Genomic DNA, 21944 nt, shown 5'->3' with positions numbered 1-21944 from the left:
AGAAGAAAAATAAACTGCAGAAGGAAGGAAAATTGAAGAAAAAGAAAAGGAAGTAAAGAAAAAGATTATGGAAAAGGTAGTAGAGAACAAGGTGTTTAATCGAAAGCCACCCATGTTTAGTTGCATTCGTTTACGAAAGCGACAACAATGTTGTAAGCCAAAGATTGGTGGAGAAACTCAAGTTACCAACAAGCTTTCATCCGAATCAAGCAAGGATCAAATTCAGTACAGGACAATGTGTGAAAGAAGTATGATGTGATATTGCTCCCACGAACTCTTGTCATCTTCTTTTGAGATGGGCATGGGTTCATTTTAAAACGCTCAACCTTGATGAACGTTCCCTTTATTTGAGGAATGAGGGACATGAAATGAAGTTGAAATTTATGACACCAAGACAAGCCAAGGAGGATCAACATACGTTGAAGGAGAAAATAGAAAAAGAAAGAATAGAAAGAGAAGAAATAGAAACTGCAGAAGGAAGGGAAATGGAAGGAAAAGAAAAGGAAGTAAAGAAAAAGATTATGGAAAAGGTAGTAGAGAACAAGGTATTTAATCGAAGGCCACCCATGTTTAGTTGCATTCGTTTACGAAAGCGAAAACAATGTTGTAAGCGAATTTGTGGAGAAACTCAAGTTACCAACAAGCTTTCATCCGAATCAAGCAAGGATATAATTCAGTACAGGACAATGTGTTAAAGAAGTATTATGTGATATTGTTCCCACGAACTCTTTTCATCTTCTTTTGCGATGGGCATGGTTTCATTTTAAAACTCTGAATCTTGATGAACGTTCCCTTTATTTGAGGAATGAGGGACATGAAATGAAGTTGAAATTTATGACACCAAGACAAGCCAAGAAGGATCAACATACGTTGAAGGAGAAAATAGAAAAAGAAAGAATAGAAAAAGAAGAAATGTAAACTGCAGAAGGAAGGGAAATTGAAGAAAAAGAAAAGGAAGTAAAGAAAAAGATTATGGAAAAGGTAGTAGAGAACAACGTATTTAATCGTAGGCCACCCATGTTTAGTTGCATTCGTTTACGAAAGCGACAACAATGTTGTAAGCCAAAATATTGGTGGAGAAACTCAAGTTACCAACAAACTTTCATCCGAATCAAGCAAGGATCAAATTCAATACAAGACAATGTGTGAAAGAAGTATTATGTGATATTGTTCCCACGAACTCTTGTCATCTTCTTTTGCGATGGGCATGGCTTCATTTTAAAGCGCTGAATCTTGATCAACGTTCCCTTTATTTGAGGAATGAGGGACATGAAATGAAGTTGAAATTTATAACGCCAAGACAAGCGAAGAAGGATCAACAAACGTTGAAGGAGAAAATAGAAAAAGAAAGAATAGAAAAAGAAGAAATATAAACTGCAGAAGGAAGGGAAATTAAAGAAAAAGAAAAGGAAGTAAAGAAAAAGATTATGGAAAAGGTAGTAGAGAACAAGGTGTTTAATCGAAGGCCACCCATGTTTAGTTGCATTCGGTTACGAAAGCGACAACAATGTTGTAAGCCAAAGATTGGTAGAGAAACTCAAGTTACCAACAACCTTTCACCCGAATCAAGGAAGGATCAAATTCAATACACGATAATGTGTGACAGAAGTATTATGTGATATTGTTCCCACGAACTCTTGTCATCTTCTTTTGAGATGGGCATTGCTTCATTTTTACACGCTCAATCTTGATAAATGTTCCCTTTATTTGAGGCATGACGGACATGAAATGAATTTGAAATTCATGACACCAAGACAAGCCAAGAAGGATCAACATACGTTGAAGGAGAAAATAGAAAAAGAAAGAATAGAAAAAGAAGAAAAATAAACTGCAGAAGGAAGGGAAATTGAAGAAAAAGAAAAGGAAGTAAAGAAAAAGATTATGGAAAAGGTAGTAGAGAACAAGGTGTTTAATCGAAAGCCACCCATGTTTAGTCGCATTCGTTTACAAAAGCTACAACAACATTGTAAGCGAAGGATTGGTGGACAAACTCAAGTTACCAACAAGCTTTCATCCGAATCAAGCAAGGATCAAAGTCAGTACAGGACAATGTGTGAAAGAAGTATTATGTGATATTGTTCCCACGAACTCTTGTCATCTTCTTTTGAGATGGGCATGGCTTCATTTTAAAACGCTCAATCTTGATAAATGTTCCGTTTATTTGAGGCATGAGGGACATGAAATGAAGTTGAAATTCATGACACCAAGAGAAGCAAAGAAGGATCAACATACGTTGAAGGAGAAAATAAAAAAGAAAGAATAGAAAAAGAAGAAATATAAACTGCAGAAGGAAGGGAAATTGAAGAAAAAGAAAAGGAAGTAAAGAAAAAGATGATGGAAAAGGTAGTAGAGAACAAGGTGTTTAATCGAAGGCCACCCATGTTTAGTTGCATTCGTTTACGAAAGCGACAACAATGTTGTAAGCCAAAGATTGGTGGAGAAACTCAAGTTACCAGCAAGCTTTCATCCGAATCAAGCAAGGATCAAATTCAGTACAGGATAATGTGTGAAAGAAGTATTATGTGACATTGTTCCCAGAAACTCTTGTCATCTTCTTTTGAGATGGGCATGGAGTCATTTTAATAGGCTCAATCTTGATGAACCTTCCCTTATTTGAGGCATGAGGGACATGAAATGAAGTTGAAATTTATGACACCAAGACAAGCCAAGAAGGATCAACATACGTTGAAGGAGAAAATAGAAAAAGCAAGAATAGAAAAAGAAGAAATATAAACTGCAGAAGGAAGGGAAATTGAAGAAAAAGAAAAGGAAGTAAATAAAAAGATTATGGAAAAGGTAGTAGAGAACAAGGTGTTTAATCGAAGGCCACCCATGTTTAGTTGCATTCGTTTACGAAAGCGACAATAATGTTGTAAGCCAAAGATTGGTGGAGAAACTCAAGTTACCAACAAGCTTTCATCCGAATCAAGGAAGGATCAAATTCAGTACAGGACAATCTGTGAAAGAAGAATTATGTGAGATTGTGCCCACGAACTCTTGTCATCTTCTTTTGATATGGGCATGGCTTCTTTTTAAAACGCTCAATCTTGATGAATGTTCCGTTTATTTGAGGCATGAGGGACATGAAATGAAGTTGAAATTCATGACACCAAGAGAAGTAAAGAAGGATCAACATACGTTGAAGGAGAAAATAGAAAAAGAAAGAATAGAAAAAGAAGAAATATAAACTGCAGAAGGAAGGGAAATTGAAGAAAAAGAAAAGGAAGTAAAGAAAAAGATTATGGAAAAGGTAGTAGAGAACAAGGTGTTTAATCGAAGGCCACCCATGTTTAGTTGCATTCGTTTACGAAAGCGAACACAATGTTGTAAGCCAAAGATTGGTGGAGAAACTCAAGTTACCAACAAGCTTTCATCCGAATCAAGCAAGGATCAAATTCAGTACAGGACAATTTGTGAAAGAAGAATTATGTGAGATTGTTCCCACGAACTCTTGTCATCTTCTTTTGAGATGGGCATGGCTTCATTTTCAAACGCTCAATCATGATGAATGTTCCCTTTATTTGAGGCATGAGGGACATGAAATGAATTTTAAATTCATGACACCAAGACAAGCAAGGAAGGATCAACATACGTTGAAGGAGAAAATAGAAAAAGAAAGAATAGAAAAAGAAGAAACATAAACTGCAGAAGGAAGGGAAATTGAAGAAAAAGAAAAGGAAGTTAAGAAAAAGATTATGGAAAAGGTAGTAGAGAACAAGGTGTTTAATCGAAGGCCACTCATGTTTAGTTGCATTCGTTTACGAAAGTGACAACAACGTTGTAAGCCAAAGATTGGTGGAGAAACTACAGTTACCAACAAGCATTCACCCGAATCAAGCAAGGATCAAATTCAGTAATGACAATGTGTGAAAGAAGTATTATGTGATATTGCTCCCACGAACTCTTGTCATCTTCTTTTGAGATGGGCATGGCTTCACTTTAAAACGCTCAATCTTGATGAATGTTCCCTTTATTTGAGGCATGAGGGACATGAAATGAAGTTGAAATTTATGACACCAAGACAAGCCAAGAAGGATCAACATACGTTGAAGGAGAAAATAGAAAAAGAAGAAATATAAACTGCAGAAGGAAGGGAAATTGAAGAAAAACAAAAGGAAGTAAAGAAAAAGATTATGGAAAAGGTAGTAGAGAACAAGGTGTTTAATCGAAGGCCACACATATTTAGTCGCATTCATTTACGAAAGCGACAACAATGTTGTAAGCCAAAGATTGGTGGAGAAACTCAAGATACCAACAAGCTTTCATCCGAATCAAGCAAGGATCAAATTCAGTACAAGACAATGTGTGAAGGATGTATTATGTGATATTGTTCCCACGAACTCTTGTCATCTTCTTTTAAGATGGGCATGGCTTCATTTTAAAACGCTCAATCTTGATGAATGTTCCCTTTATTTGAGGCATGACGGACATGAAATGAAGTTGAAATTCATGACACCAAGACAAGCCAAGAAGGATCAACATACGTTGAAGGAGAAAATAGAAAAAGAAGAAATATAAACTGCAGAAGGAAGGGAAATTGAAGAAAAGGAAGAGGAAGTAAACAAAAAGATTATAGAAAAGGTAGTAGAGAACAAGGTGTTTAATCGAAGGCCACCCATGTTTAGTCGCATTCATTTACGAAAGCGACAACAATGTTGTAAGCCAAAGATTGGTGGAGAAACTCAAGTTACCAACAAGCTTTCATCCGAATCAAGCAAGGATCAAATTCGGTACAGGACAATGTGTGAAGGATGTATTATGTGATATTGTTCCCACGAACTCTTGTCATCTTCTTTTGAGATGGGCATGGCTTCATTTTAAAACGCTCAATCTTGATGAATGTTCCCTTTATTTGAGGCATGAGGGACATGAAATGAAGTTGAAATTCATGACACCAAGACAAGCCAAGAAGGATCAACATACGTTGAAGGAGAAAATAGAAAAAGAAAGAATAGAAAAAGAAGAAATATAAACTGCAGAAGGAAGGGAAATTGAAGAAAAAGAAAAGGAAGTAAAGAAAAAGATTATGGAAAGGTAGTAGACAACAAGGTGTTTAATCGAAGGCCACCCATGTTTAGTTGCATTCGTTTACGAAAGCGACAACAATGTTGTAAGCCAAAGATTGGTGGAGAAACTCAAGTTACCAACAAGCTTTCATCCGAATCAAGCAAGGATCAAATTTAGTACATGACAATTTGTGAAAGAAGTATTATGTGATATTGCTCCCACGAACTCTTGTCATCTTCTTTTGAGATGGGCATGACTTCATTTTAAAACGCTCAATCTTGATGAATGTTCTGTTTATTTGAGGCGTGAGGGACAGGAAATGAAGTTGAAATTCATGACACCAAGACAAGCCAAGAAGGATCAACATACGTTGAAGGAGAAAATAGAAAAAGAAGAAATATAAACTGCAGAAGGAAGGGAAATTGAAGAAAAGGAAGAGGAAGTAAAGAAAAAGATTATAGAAAAGGTAGTATTGAACAAGGTGTTTAATCGAAGGCCACCCATGTTTAGTCGCATTCATTTACGAAAGCGACAACATTGTTGTAAGCCAAAGATTGGTGGAGAAACTCAAGTTACCAACAAGCTTTCATCCGAATCAAGCAAGGATCAAATTCAGTACAGGACAATGTGTGAAGGATGTATTATGTGATATTGTTCCCACGAACTCTTGTCATCTTCTTTTGAGATGGGCATGGCTTCATTTTAAAACGCTCAATCTTGATGAATGTTCCCTTTATTTGAGGCATGAGGGACATGAAATGAAGTTGAAATTCATGACACCAAGACAAGCCAAGAAGGATCAACATACGTTGAAGGAGAAAATAGAAAAAGAAAGAATAGAAAAAGAAGAAATATAAACTGCAGAAGGAAGGGAAATTGAAGAAAAAGAAAAGGAAGTAAAGAAAAAGATGATGGAAAAGGTAGTAGACAACAAGGTGTTTAATCGAAGGCCACCCATGTTTAGTTGCATTCGTTTACGAAAGCGACAACAATGTTGTAAGCCAAAGATTGGTGGAGAAACTCAAGTTACCAACAAGCTTTCATCCGAATCAAGCAAGGATCAAATTCAGTACATGACAATGTGTGAAAGAAGTATTATGTGATATTGTTCCCACGAACTCTTGTCATCTTCTTTTGAGATGGGCATGGCTTCATTTTCAAACGCTCAATCTTGATGAATGTTCCGTTTATTTTAGGCATGAGGGACATGAAATGAAGTTGAAAGTCATGACACCAAGACAAGGCAAGAAGGATCAACATACGTTGAAGGAGAAAATAGAAAAAGAAAGAATAGAAAAAGAAGAAATATAAACTGCAGAAGGAAGGGAAATTGAAGAAAAAGAAAAGGAAGTAAAGAAAAAGAGTATGGAAAAGGTAGTAGACAACAAGGTGTTTAATCGAAGGTCACCCATGTTTAGTTGCATTCGTTTACGAAAGCGACAACAATGTTGTATGCCAAAGATTGGTGGAGAAACTCAAGTTACCAACAAGCTTTCATCCGAATCAAGCAAGGATCAAATTTAGTACATGACAATTTGTGAAAGAAGTATTATGTGATATTGCTCCCACGAACTCTTGTCATCTTCTTTTGAGATGGGCATAACTTCATTTTAAAACGCTCAATCTTGATGAATGTTCCGTTTATTTGAGGCGTGAGGGACATGAAATGAAGTTGAAATTCATGACACCAAGACAAGCCAAGAAGGATCAACATACGTTGAAGGAGAAAATAGAAAAAGAAGAAATATAAACTGCAGAAGGAAGGGAAATTGAAGAAAAGGAAGAGGAAGTAAAGAAATAGATTATAGAAAAGGTAGTAGAGAACAAGGTGTTTAATCGAAGGCCACCCATGTTTAGTCGCATTCATTTACGAAAGCGACAACAATGTTGTAAGCCAAAGATTGGTGGAGAAACTCAAGTTACCAACAAGCTTTCATCCGAATCAAGCAAGGATCAAATTTAGTACATGACAATTTGTGAAAGAAGTATTATGTGATATTGCTCCCACGAACTCTTGTCATCTTCTTTTGAGATGGGCATGGCTTCATTTTAAAACGCTCAATCTTGATGAATGTTCCCTTTATTTGAGGCATGAGGGACATGAAATGAAGTTGAAATTCATGACACCAAGACAAGCCAAGAAGGATCAACATACGTTGAAGGAGAAAATAGAAAAAGAAAGAATAGAAAAAGAAGAAATATAAACTGCAGAAGAAAGGGAAATTGAAGAAAAAGAAAAGGAAGTAAAGAAAAAGATTATGGAAAAGGTAGTAGACAACAAGGTGTTTAATCGAAGGCCACCCATGTTTAGTTGCATTCGTTTACGAAAGCGACAACAATGTTGTAAGCCAAAGATTGGTGGAGAAACTCAAGTTACCAACAAGCTTTCATCCGAATCAAGCAAGGATCAAATTCAGTACAAGACAATGTGTGAAGGATGTATTATGTGATATTGTTCCCACGAACTCTTGTCATCTTCTTTTAAGATGGGCATGGCTTCATTTTTAAACGCTCAATCTTGATGAATGTTCCCTTTATTTGAGGCATGAGGCACATGAAATGAAGTTGAAATTCATGACACCAAGACAAGCCAAGAAGGATCAACATACGTTGAAGGAGAAAATAGAAAAAGAAAGAATAGAAAAAGAAGAAATATAAACTGCAGAAGGAAGGGAAATTGAAGAAAAAGAAAAGGAACTAAAGAAAAAGATGATGGAAAAGGTAGTAGACAATAAGGTGTTTAATCGAAGGCCACCCATGTTTAGTTGCATTCGTTTACGAAAGCGACAACAATGTTGTAAGCCAAAGATTGGTGGAGAAACTCAAGTTACCAACAAGCTTTCATCCGAATCAAGCAAGGATCAAATTCAGTACATGACAATGTGTGAAAGAAGTATTATGTGATATTGTTCCCACGAACTCTTGTCATCTTCTTTTGAGATGGGCATGGCTTCATTTTCAAACGCTCAATCTTGATGAATGTTCCGTTTATTTTAGGCATGAGGGACATGAAATGAAGTTGAAAGTCATGACACCAAGACAAGGCAAGAAGGATCAACATACGTTGAAGGAGAAAATAGAAAAAGAAGAAAAATAAACTGCAGAAGGAAGGGAAATTGAAGAAAAAGAAAACCAATTAAAGAAAAAGATTATGAAAAAGGTAGTAGAGAACAAGGTGTTTAATCGAAGGCCACCCATGTTTAGTTGCATTCGTTTACAAAAGCGACAACAATGTTGTAAGCCAAAGATTGGTGGAGAAACTACAGTTACCAACAAGCTTTCACCCGAATCAAGCAAGGATCAAATTCAGTACATGACAATTTGTGAAAGAAGTGTTATGTGATATTGCTCCCACGAACTCTTGTCATCTTCTTTTGAGATGGGCATGGCTTGATTTTAAAATGCTCAATCTTGATGAATGTTCCGTTTATTTTAGGCATGAGGGACATGAAATGAAGTTGAAATTCATGACACCAAGACAAGCGAAGAAGGATCAACATACGTTGAAGGAGAAAATTGATGAAGGATCGTCTCGGATTTGGGGAGGAATTCATCTAGAACAAAAATGGGTATGAACCCTAAAACGAAAAGGGGGAAAATGGAGGACGTCGATTGGGGGTTTTTGCGGAACGGAAGGAAATCACGCCACTTGGAGGAGATTCCAAGATAAGTGAGGAAGATCCGCCACTTTGAATCGGAGATTCAAAGATAAGGATCGGTGGTTCTGAGGAGAACCTCGAGACTTGAGAGAAAACTCACTGTTTCATAAAACTCAAATCTGCCAACAAAAGTGTCTCACAAGGGCTTATATACTATGGGCCGAAACACCAAAAGGCCCAACACAACTAAAGGTCCAATAAAGCCCAAACAAAAACATTACAAAAATTATAAAAGAGTTCCTATTCTATGATTTGAAGCTAATCCGAGATCGCTCTCTAAAGGTATTGGGCATGATTCCATCAACTGCTTTGACGATCGTGAGCCACGCCTCCATCATTGCCTCCAGGTTGGAGAAAATTCGACCTCGAATTTTAGCGTTTTATTACCTACAACCAAACACACATACATAAGTGTTGAAAGCTCACAAAACCTGAATAGTCTAAAGATAAAAATAAAGTGCTTTCTAAAAAAAATGTGATTGAAATCGTGGGAAAGGTCCATCTCTTATTATCAAGGTGGTTGGAGATTGTCCTCCAGGATCAGAGATAAACCTGCAGAACACATCAAAGAGTTTCAACACAACTATACTATTCACAATGAAACACAAGGGAAAATAAGCCATAGTAATCATAATAGAAAAAGAGTGTCCTTGAAATCCCGTAGGATTTTCAGGATAGGACAAACACACTAGCAGATGATTAAAGTCAGCTTCATGTGTTGCCCATGTTGTTGTTGCCCTTTCTATCATCTTTTCCTCACCCCATTGCTTATGCCATTGCTCCTTAATGTATAAGTCTTCCCTAGGCATTAAGACCAAAAGAGAGGGGTTAGTAAGTGTTCCCAATGAAAATGAAAAATCATGGTGTGAATGGGAATAATAATTTAACGCATTATCATCCCCCTTTAAGGATTTCATCCCAACCATGCATGTCAAGGGTGTGACGAGAGACTCTTTCTCGTGTTTCTCTTTTTGTTCTTCTTCTTCCTTTGCTCTTTGTTCTTTCTCCTCTCGCTCTTGTAGCTCTTGCTCTTTTCTTTCTCTAAGCTCTTTCATCTTTTGTTCTCTTTCTCTCATCTCTAGCTCCTTTCTTTCTCTTTGCTTTTTCTTCTCTTGCTCTCTTAGCTCTTTCTCCTTTCTCTCTTTTAGCTCTTTTTCCTTTTTCAACTCTCTCTCTTGTCTTGCCTTTTCCCACTCCCTTTCTGCTTGTTGCTCTCGTCTGACTTCGAGCTTTTGCCTAACACCCCTTTTCACCTCTTTCAAGTATACAATGTAATCTTGGAGATCTTCAAGATTCAGGTACTTTGCGTTTCAATTAGGACATTGATAATTTTCATGTCCATATCCTTCACACTTGGTGCACCTAATAGCACTTGTTTGGTTGCTTGGCAATGATCCTCTATCTTCATGGTGCTCCCTTCTAAGATTCCCAAGTTTGTTATTCAACCTCATAATTCTGGACACAATGAAGTTGATATCTTCTATCAAGGTCGAACGTGTATGGAACATTCTGGAGTGCCCAGAGTTTCTAATTCCTGTAGTGAAAGAGAGGAAACAAGAACTAACACAAAACACAGTAAGTGGTTAGCAAAAGAACGTAGATGAAGTTATCAAATGGTCCTCACCACTCCTTATGTGTTTACACTCAATTCCACTCGTGTTTCACTCTCAAAGTGTATTCACTCGCTCTCAAGTTCTGTTCAGTTCTTCAAAGAACCTCCAATCAACCTATCAAGAATTCAACATCAAAGTGAAAGATGTAACGAATCTAAGCTCAACTCAGGAGGCTTGAAGGAAAGAAAACTCTAAGACAAAACCAAGGAAATTTGAAGACAAACTACAAAAGCACCAAAATCAAGAAAGGGCTAAACCAAAGGGAGTAAATATGAGACAAAACTAGGACTATGACAACGAGAAAAGCACTTTTAAAGACAAGAGTAATCTAAGGATTACTACTAGAAATGTGAAACAAAATACTCAAGCTAAAATGTGATGATTAATTCAAACTCCCACAAGCAATACTTCCAACAATTTAGCTCAAGGTACATTGTCCCACAACACAAGAAACCAAGGAAAATTAAACTCAAAAAGAAAAGTGATAGACAAAGGACTCAAGCAAAGCTAACAATTCAAGAAAAGAGACTTATACTCACGAGAATATTGACCCATAAATACACACAATAGGCACCATGTATATCCATCATAACAACATCCAAAAGAGAGGGAGGACAGCAGAATAAATGCAACCAAAACAGCCTCATGCTTGCGGTCTAAACCAGCCTAAAATATGTCATGTTCAAACAGCCAAAGTTACGTCCCAAAACAGCAGCAAAAAAAAAAACCTCAATTCATGCCCCACACATCAGCCAATCATAGCACAAACAGTCCTTGATAAGTCCACTGTCCCGCTACCACAATCAGCACCAAACAATCTGCACTTTGCACTGCTAATTCAATTTTTAATTGCTCCAAAAGTTGGTCCACAATTACGTGTCATTGCATCAATAAGCCATGTAGGGATCCTGCTTGAAATTACTACAACAGCTTCTTGCTGCCACAAAGCTGGTTGCTGGTTGAAGAAATGGTCCAGGCGCTGCAGAACTTGGATTGTCTTTGCACTAAAACAACATACCAAATTAAATGCCACCAATAGGGCTAGAAGAATTTGTGGTGAGCTTAAACTGAAATAGGAGCTTTACCAAATAAGCTACAACATGTATTTGTACTGAACCGAAAGCATTAAATCTGGCGGCCAATTCTGCTGCACCGAATGCAATTTCTTAGTGTGATTAGGCCAACTAATTTCACCAAGAAACTTCCTATAACGTGTGCCAAACAAAGATTTCCTGCCTCCACCGCTTCAAATCACATTTCCAACTCTAAGTACCATCCAACCATGCACACCATCCCATGATTAAATTTTCCACCACTAATCTGCACTCAACTAAGCCAATTGAACTAATTTCTCTCTGCAGCAATTTGCGAAAAAAATTCCACGTTCGCCTTTCAGCTTGATTTTGATTATGATGCTGCCACTAAAATTGTGCACTAGCTTTGCACTAGATTATTGCCAAAAATAGTGTGCTGCCAATTCACATTCCTGCCTGCACTAGAATTTTCACTGAATGGTTGCACGGTTTGCACTAGATGTTGGCACCGAATTCAGAAATAATGGAATCAATTTGCAGCCACCGAATGGGTTAAATTGGTTGCCTCCACTACTGAAATTCTTCCCAACCTTGGATAATGCCAAGCACCAAACGCAAACTCAAACAATCAACATATTTTAAGCACTCAACTATACGTCCATGTGAGGAAATTAAGTGTATGTGCACTAAACCAAATAATTCATTGCGCCGTTCTTGATGCAATTCGCATTAACGCACGACATGAGCCAACCAAATTCAACCAAACATAGGGTCATCCTAGATAAACATGAGCTGCAACCGCTTGAAACACTCTAAATTGTGCACTGAAAGGAGTCCAAGCTGCTTCACCAAATTGCCCGAATCACTTTGCTTCTAACATAAAAACGCTGCACTACAGTACCCCGCTTTGGCCACTCAACCACACCTCCAAACTTCCACAATCTGCTGCTTCTGGATGACCAAAGACCGCCCAATCACACCCCAAACAGCCCTAAAAAAAGTGAAGCAGCAATGTGGACATTCAAATAAGGACACAAATTGAATTTTCCTCTGAGATAATTTCACAAACATGTGGGCTGCATTTGTTTAAATCACACGCACAAAACACAAGGATAACACCAAAGGTTATGACTTAGAACACCAAGAGAAACCCACAACACCAAAAAGACTAGAGGCAAAAGTTTTCTTGAATTCAATCTCTGAATTATATCATGCTAATTACTCCCATGCTAGACAAGTTTTACCGAAATGCCATTGAGCCCCAAACTGACTTCTGTTTCTGTACCGTTCATTGAGTCAACATATCCTAGCCAGACCAACATAACGTGCAGCCCAAAAGCAACACTCTCATCAACCCAATTAAATTTGGTCAGCATCCTAAATGTGTTTCATGACCAACTGCGCAAGAATTTGTTTGTTGGAGCAAGAATGCGCAAGAATGACCCATTCGAATTTAGGTGCAAGATTTACGAGACGAAGACTACGAACATGAAGCCATCAATAGATGATAAATGAGAACAAAACGAAGAACGATGACAAAACCCGAAGACGAATGAGAGTTGCGAACAAACTAATGCAACATGACAATTTTTGGAACCACAAACTAGAAATTCCGAAACCAATCTTGAAAGAACAACTAACCGAGCTCTGATTACCAGATGATGAAGGATCGTCTCGGATTTGGGGAGGAATTCATCTAGAACAAAAATGGGTATGAACCCTAAAACGAAAAGGGGGAAAATGGAGGACGTCGATTGGGGGTTTTTGCGGAACGGAAGGAAATCACGCCACTTGGAGGAGATTCCAAGATAAGTGAGGAAGATCCGCCACTTTGAATCAGAGATTCAAAGATAAGAATCGGTGGTTCTGAGGAGAACCTCGAGACTTGAGAGAAAACTCACTATTTCATAAAACTCAAATCTGCCAACAAAAGTGTCTCACAATGGCTTATATACTATGGGCCGAAACACCAAAAGGCCCAACACAACTAAAGGTCCAATAAAGCCCAAACAAAAACATTACAAAAATTATAAAAGAGTTCCTATTCTATGATTTGAAGCTAATCCGAGATCGCTCTCTAAAGGTATTGGGCATGATTCCATCAACTGCTTTGACGATCGTGAGCCACGCCTCCATCAAAAATAGAAAAAGAAAGAATAGAAAAAGAAGAAATATAAACTGCAGAAGGAAGGGAAATTGAAGAAAAAGAAAAGGAAGTAAAGAAAAAGATTATGGCAAAGGTAGTAGAGAACAAGGTGTTTAATCGAAGGCCACCCATGTTTAGTTATATTCGTTTACGAAAGCGACAACAATGTTGTAAGCCAAAGATTGGTGGAGAAACTCAAGTTACCAACAAGCTTTCATCCGAATCAAGCGAGGATCAAATTCAGTACATGACAATTTGTGAAAGAAGTATTATGTGATATTACTCCCACGAACTCTTTTCACCATCTTTTGAGATGGGCATGACTTCATTTTAAAACGCTCAATCCTGATGAACGTTCCCTTTATTTGAGGCATGAGGGACATGAAATGAAGTTGAAATTTATGACACCAAGACAAGCCAAGAAGGATCAACATTTGTTGAAGGAGAAAATAGAAAAAGAAAGAATAGAAAAAGAAGAAAAATAAACTGCAGAAGGAAGGGAAATTGAAAAATAAGAAAAGGAAGTAAAGAAAAAGATTATGAAAAAGGTAGTAGAGAACAAGGTGTTTAATCGAAGGCCACCCATGTTTAGTTGCATTCGTTTACGACAGCGACAAAAATGTTGTAAGCCGAAGATTGGTGGACAAACTCAAGTTACCAACAAGCTTTCATCCGAATCAAGCAAGGATCAAATTCAGTACAGGACAATGTGTGAAAGAAGAATTATGTGATATTGTTCCCACGAACACTTGCCATCTTCTTTTGAAATGGGCAGGGCTTCATTTTAAAACGCTCAATCTTGATGAATGTTCCTTTTATTTGAGGCATGAGGGACATGAAATGAAGTTGAAATTCATGACACCAAGACAAGCGAAGAAGGATCAACATACTTTGAAGGAGAAAATAGAAAAAGAAATAATACAAAAAGAAGAAATATAAACTGCAGAAGGAAGGGAAATTGAAGAAAAAGAAAAGGAAGTAAGGAAAAAGTTTATGGAAAAGGTAGTAGACAACAAGGTGTTTAATCGAAGGCCATCCATGTTTAGTTGCATTCGTTTACGAAAGCGCAACATTGTTGTAAGCCAAAGATTGGTGGAGAAACTCAAGTTACCAACAAGCTTTCATCCGAATCAAGCAAGGATCAAATTCAGTACATGACAATTTGTGAAAGAAGTATTATGTGATATTGCTCCCACGAACTCTTGTCATCTTCTTTTGAGATGGGCATGGCTTCTTTTTAAAACGTTCAATCTTGATGAATGTTCCATTTATTTGAGGCAGGAGGGATATGAAATGAAGTTTAAAATTATGACAACAAGACAAGCCAAGAAGGATCAACATACGTTGAAGGAGAAAATAGTAAAAGAATGAATAGAAAAGGAAAAAACATAAACTGCAGAAGGAAGGGGAATTGGAGAATAAGAAAAGGAAGTAAACAAAAAGATTATGAAAAAGTTAGTACAGAACAAGGTGTTTAATCGAAGGCCATCCATGTTTAGTTGCATTCATTTACAAAAGCGATAACAATGTTCTAAGCCAAAGATTGATGGAGAAACTATAGTTACCAACAAGCTTTCACCCGAATTAAGAGAGGATCAAATTCAGTACATGACAATTTGTGAAAGAAGTATTATGTGATATTGCTCTCACGAACTCTAGTCATCTTCTTTTAAGATGGGCATGGCTTCATTTTAAAACGCTCAATCCTGATGAACGTTCCCTTTATTTGAGGCATGAGGGACATGAAATGAAGTTGAAATTCATGACACCAAGACAAGCGAAGAAAGATCAACATACGTTGAAGGAGAAAATAGAAAAATAAAGAATAGAAAAAGAAGAAATATAAACTGCAGAAGGAAGGGAAATTGAAGAAAAAGAAAAGGAAGTAAAGAAAAAGATTATGGAAAATGTAGTAGAGAACAAGGTGTTTAATCGAAGGCCACCCATGTTTAGTTGTATTCGTTTACAAAAGCGACAACAATGTTGTAAGCTAAAGATTGGTGGAGAAACTCAAGTTATCAACAAGCTTTCATCCGAATCAAGAAAGGATCAAATTCAGTATAGGACAATGTGTGATAGAAGTATTATGTGATATTGTTCCCACGAACTCTTGTCATCTTCTTTTGAGATGGGCATGGCTTCATTTTAAAACGCTCAATCTTGATGAATGTTCCCTTTGTTTGAGGCATGAGGGACATGAAATGAAGTCGATATTTATGACACCAAGACAAGCCAGTAAGGATCAACATAGGCTGAAGGAGAAAATAGAAAAGAAAGAATAGAAAAAGAAGAAAAATAAACTGCAGAAGGAACGGAAATTGAAGAAAAAGAAAAGGAAGTAAAGAAAAAGTTTATGGAAAAGGTAGTAACAAGGTGTTTAATCGAAGGCCACCCATGTTTAGTTGCATTCGTTTACGAAAGCGACAACAATGTTGTAAGCCAAAGATTGGTGGAGAAACTCAAGTTACCAACAAGCTTTCATCCGAATCAAGCAAGGATCAAATTCAGTACATGACAATTTGTGAAAGAAGTATTATGTGATATTACTCCCACGAACTCTTGTCATCTTCTTTTGAGATGGGCATGGCTTCATTTTAAAACGCTCAATCCTGATGAACGTTCCCTTTATTTGAGGCATGAGGGACATGAAATGAAGTTGAAATTTATGACACCAAGACAAGCCAAGAAGGATCAACATTTGTTGAAGGAGAAAATAGAAAAAGAAAGAATAGAAAAAGAAGAAAAATAAACTACAGAAGGAAGGGAAATTGAAGAATAAGAAAAGGAAGTAAAGAAAAAGATTATGAAAAAGGTAGTAGAGAACAAGGTGTTTAATCGAAGGCCACCCATGTTTAGTTGCATTCGTTTACGAAAGCGACAACAATGTTGTAAGCTAAAGATTGGTGGAGAAACTCAAGTTACCAACAAGCTTTCATCCGAATCAAGCAAGGATCAAATTTAGTACAGGACAATGTGTGAAAGAAGTATTATGTGATATTGTTCCCACGAACTCTTGTCATATTCTTTTGAAATGGGCATGGCTTCATTTTAAAACGCTCAATCTTGATGAATGTTCCCTTTATTTGAGGCATGAGGGACATGAAATGAACTTGAAATTCATGACACCAAGACAAGCGAAGAAGGATCAACATACGTTGAAGGAGAAAATAGAAAAAGAAAGAATAGAAAAAGAAGAAATATAAACTGCAGAAGGAAGGGAAATTGAAGAAAAAGAAAAGGAAGTAAAGAAAAAGTTTATGGAAAAGGTAGTAGACAACAAGGTGTTCAATCGAAGGCCATGTTTAGTTGCATTCGTTTACGAAAGCGACAACAATGTTGTAAGCCAAAGATTGGAGGAGAAACTCAAGGTACCAACAAGCTTTCATCCGAATCAAGCAAGGATCAAATTTACTACAGGACAATGTGTGAAAGAAGTATTATGTGATATTGTTCCCACGAACTCTTGTCATCTTCTTTTGAAATGGGCATGGCTTCATTTTAAAACGCTCAATCTTGATGAATGTTCCCTTTATTTGAGGCATGAGGGACATGAAATGAACTTGAAATTCATGACACCAAGACAAGCGAAGAAGGATCAACATACGTTGAAGGAGAAAATAGAAAAAGAAAGAATAGAAAAAGAAGAAATATAAACTGCAGAAGGAAGGGAAATTGAAGAAAAAGAAAAGGAACTAAAGAAAAAGATTATGGAAAAGGTAGTAGAGAACAAGGTGTTTAATCGAAGGCCACCCATGTTTAGTTGCATTCGTTTACAAAAGCGACAACAATGTTGTAAGCCAAAGATTGGTGGAGAAACTCAAGTTATCAACAAGCTTTCATCCGAATCAAGCAAGGATCAAATTCAGTATAGGACAATGTGTGATAGAAGTATTATGTGATATTGTTCCCAAGAACTCTTGTCATCTTCTTTTGAGATGGGCATGGCTTCATTTTAAAACGCTAAATCTTGATGAATGTTCCCTTTGTTTGAGGCATGAGGGACATGAAATGAAGTCGATATTTATGACACCAAGGCAAGCCAGTAAGGATCAACATAGGCTGAAGGAGAAAATAGAAAAGAAAGAATAGAAAAAGAAGAAAAATAAACTGCAGAAGGAACGGAAATTGAAGAAAAAGAAAAGGAAGTAAAGAAAAAGTTTATGGAAAAGGTAGTAACAAGGTGTTTAATCGAAGGCCACCCATGTTTAGTTGCATTCGTTTACGAAAGCGACAACAATGTTGTAAGCCAAAGATTGGTGGAGAAACTCAAGTTATCAACAAGCTTTCATCCGAATCAAGCAAGGATCAAATTCAGTATAGGACAATGTGTGATAGAAGTATTATGTGATATTGTTCCCAAGAACTCTTGTCATCTTCTTTTGAGATGGGCATGGCTTCATTTTAAAACGCTAAATCTTGATGAATGTTCCCTTTGTTTGAGGCATGAGGGACATGAAATGAAGTCGATATTTATGACACCAAGGCAAGCCAGTAAGGATCAACATAGGCTGAAGGAGAAAATAGAAAAGAAAGAATAGAAAAAGAAGAAAAATAAACTGCAGAAGGAACGGAAATTGAAGAAAAAGAAAAGGAAGTAAAGAAAAAGTTTATGGAAAAGGTAGTAACAAGGTGTTTAATCGAAGGCCACCCATGTTTAGTTGCATTCGTTTACGAAAGCGACAACAATGTTGTAAGCCAAAGATTGGTGGAGAAAGTACAGTTACCAACAAGCTTTCACCCGAATCAAGCAAGGATTAAATTCAGTAATAACAATCTGTGAAAGAAGTATTATGTGATATTGCTCCCACGAACTCTTGTCATCTTCTTTTGAGATGGGCATGGCTTCATTTTAAAACGCTCAATCTTGATGAATGTTCCGTTTATTTTAGGCGTGAGGGACATGAAATGAAGCTGAAATTCATGACACCAAGACAAGCCAAGAAGGATCAACATATGTTGAAGGAGAAAATAGAAAAAGAAAGAATCGAAAAAGAAGAAATATAAACTGCAGAAGGAAGGGAAATTGAAGCAAAAGAAAAGGAAGTAAAGAAAAGGATTATGGAAAAGGTAGTAGAGAACAAGGTGTTTTATCGAAGGCCACCCATCTTTAGTTGCATTTGTTTACGAAAGCGACAACAATGTTGTAAGCCAAAGATTGGGGGAGAAACTACAGTTACCAACAAGCTTTCACCCGAATCAAGCAAGGATCAAATTAAGTAGATGACAATCTGTGAAAGAAGTATTATGTGGTATTGCTCCCACGAACTTTTGTCATCTTCTTTTGAGATGGGCATGGCTTCATTTTAAAACGCTCAATCCTGATGAACGTTCCTTTTATTTGAGGCATGAGGGACATGAAATGAAGTTGAAATTCATGACACCAAGACAAGCGAAGAAAGATCAACATACGTTGAAGGAGAAAATAGAAAAATAATGAATAGAAAAACAAGAAATATAAACTGCAGAAGGATGGGAAATTGAAGAAAAAGAAAAGGAAGTAAAGAAAAAGATTATGGAAAAGGTAGTAGAGAACAAGGTGTTTAATCGAAGGCCACCCATGTTTAGTTGCATTCGTTTACGAAAGCGACAACAATGTTGTATGCCAAAGATTGGTGGACAAACTGAAGTTGACAACAAGCTTTCATCCGAATCAAGCAAGGATCAAATTCAGTACAGGACAATTTGTGAAAGATGTATTATGTGATATTGCTCCCACGAACTCTTGTCATCTTCTTTTGAGATGGGCATGGCTTCATTTTAAAACGCTCAATCTTGATGAATGTTCCATTTATTTGAGGCATGAGGGACATGAAATGAAGTTTAAAATTATGACACCAAGACAAGCCAAGAAGGATCAACATACGTTGAAGGAGAAAATAGTAAAAGAAAGAATAGAAAAGGAAAAAACAAAAACTGCAGAAGGAAGGGAATTGAAGAATAAGAAAAGGAAGTAAACAAAAAGATTATGAAAAAGGTAGTACAGAACAAGGTGTTTAATCGAAGGCCATCCATGTTTAGTTGCATTCATTTACGAAAGCGATAACAATGTTGTAAGCCAAAGATTGGTGGAGATACTCAAGTTACCAACAAGCTTTCATCCGAATCAAGCAAGGATCAAATTTATTACAGGACAATGTGTGAAAGAAGTATTATGTGATATTGTTCCCACGAACTCTTGTCATCTTCTTTTGAAATGGGCATGGCTTCATTTTAAAACGCTCAATCTTGATGAATGTTCCCTTTATTTGAGGCATGAGGGACATGAAATGAACTTGAAATTCATGACACCAAGACAAGCCAAGAAGGATCAACATACGTTGAAGGAGAAAATAGTAAAAGAAAGAATAGAAAAGGAAAAAACAAAAACTGCAGAAGGAAGGGAAATTGAAGAATAAGAAAAGGAAGTAAACAAAAAGATTATGAAAAAGGTAGTACAGAACAAGGTGTTTAATCGAAGGCCATCCATGTTTAGTTGCATTCATTTACAAAAGCGACAACAATGTTCTAAGCCAAAGATTGATGGAGAAACTACAGTTACCAACAAGCTTTCACCCGAATTAAGAGAGGATCAAATTCAGTACATGACAATTTGTGAAAGAAGTATTATGTGATATTGCTCTCACGAACTCTAGTCATCTTCTTTTGAGATGGGCATGGCTTCATTTTAAAACGCTCAATCCTGATGAACGTTCCTTTTATTTGAGGCATGAGGGACATGAAATGAAGTTGAAATTCATGAACCAAGACAAGCGAACAAAGATCTACATACGTTGAAGGAGAAAATAGAAAAAGAAGAAATATAAACTGCAGAAGGAAGGGAAATTGAAGAAAAAGAAAAGGAAGTAAAGAAAAAGATTATGGAAAAGGTAGTAGAGAACAAGGTGTTTAATCGAAGGCCACCCATGTTTAGTTGCATTCGTTTACAAAAGCGACAACAATGTTGTAAGCTAAAGATTGGTGGAGAAACTCAAGTTATCAACAAGCTTTCATCCGAATCAAGCAAGGATCAAATTCAGTTCATGACAATTTGTGAAAGAACTATTATGTGATATTACTCCCACGAACTCTTGTCATCTTCTTTTGAGATGGGCATGGCTTCATTTTAAAACGCTCAATCCTGATGAACATTCCCTTTATTTGAGGCATGAGGGACATGAAATGAAGTTGAAATTTATGACACCAAGACAAGCCAAGAAGGATCAACATTTGTTGAAGGAGAAAATAGAAAAAGAAAGAATAGAAAAAGAAGAAAAATAAACTACAGAAGGAAGGGAAATTGAAGAATAAGAAAAGGAAGTAAAGAAAACGATTATGAAAAAGGTAGTAGAGAACAAGGTGTTTAATCGAAGGCCACCCATGTTTAGTTGCATTCGTTTACGAAAGCGACAACAATGTTGTAAGCTAAACATTGGTGGAGAAACTCAAGTTACCATCAAGCTTTCATCCGAATCAAGCAAGGATCAAATTTAGTACAGGACAATGTGTGAAAGAAGTATTATGTGATATTGTTCCCACGAACTCTTGTCATCTTCTTTTGAAATGGGCATGGCTTCATTTTAAAACGCTCAATCTTGATGAATGTTCCCTTTATTTGAGGCATGAGGGACATGAAATGAACTTGAAATTCATGACACCAAGACAAGCCAAGAAGGATCAACATACGTTGAAGGAGAAGATAGTAAAAGAAAGAATAGAAAAGGAAAAAACAAAAACTGCAGAAGGAAGGGAAATTGAAGAATAAGAAAAGGAAGTAAACAAAAAGATTATGAAAAAGGTAGTACAGAACAAGGTGTTTAATCGAAGGCCATCCATGTTTAGTTGCATTCATTTACAAAAGCGACAACAATGTTCTAAGCCAAAGATTGATGGAGAAACTACAGTTACCAACAAGCTTTCACCCGAATTAAGAGAGGATCAAATTCAGTACATGACAATTTGTGAAAGAAGTATTATGTGATATTGCTCTCACGAACTCTAGTCATCTTCTTTTGAGATGGGCATGGCTTCATTTTAAAACGCTCAATCCTGATGAACGTTCCTTTTATTTGAGGCATGAGGGACATGAAATGAAGTTGAAATTCATGACACCAAGACAAGCGAACGAAGATCAACATACGTTGAAGGAGAAAATAGAAAAAGAAGAAATATAAACTGCAGAAGGAAGGGAAATTGAAGAAAAAGAAAAGGAAGTAAAGAAAAAGATTATGGAAAAGGTAGTAGAGAACAAGGTGTTTAATCGAAGGCCACCCATGTTTAGTTGCATTCGTTTACAAAAGCGACAACAATGTTGTAAGCTAAAGATTGGTGGAGAAACTCAAGTTATCAACAAGCTTTCATCCGAATCAAGCAAGGATCAAATTCAGTTGATGACAATTTGTGAAAGAACTATTATGTGATATTACTCCCACGAACTCTTGTCATCTTCTTTTGAGATGGGCATGGCTTCATTTTAAAACGCTCAATCCTGATGAACATTCCCTTTATT

Source organism: Vigna unguiculata, chromosome 8, assembly GCF_037176805.1.
Source record: "Vigna unguiculata cultivar grain cowpea cultivar isolate G323 ecotype 2 chromosome 8, ASM3717680v1, whole genome shotgun sequence".
NCBI lineage: Eukaryota > Viridiplantae > Streptophyta > Magnoliopsida > Fabales > Fabaceae > Vigna > Vigna unguiculata.
This window is presented reverse-complemented; position numbering follows the sequence as displayed.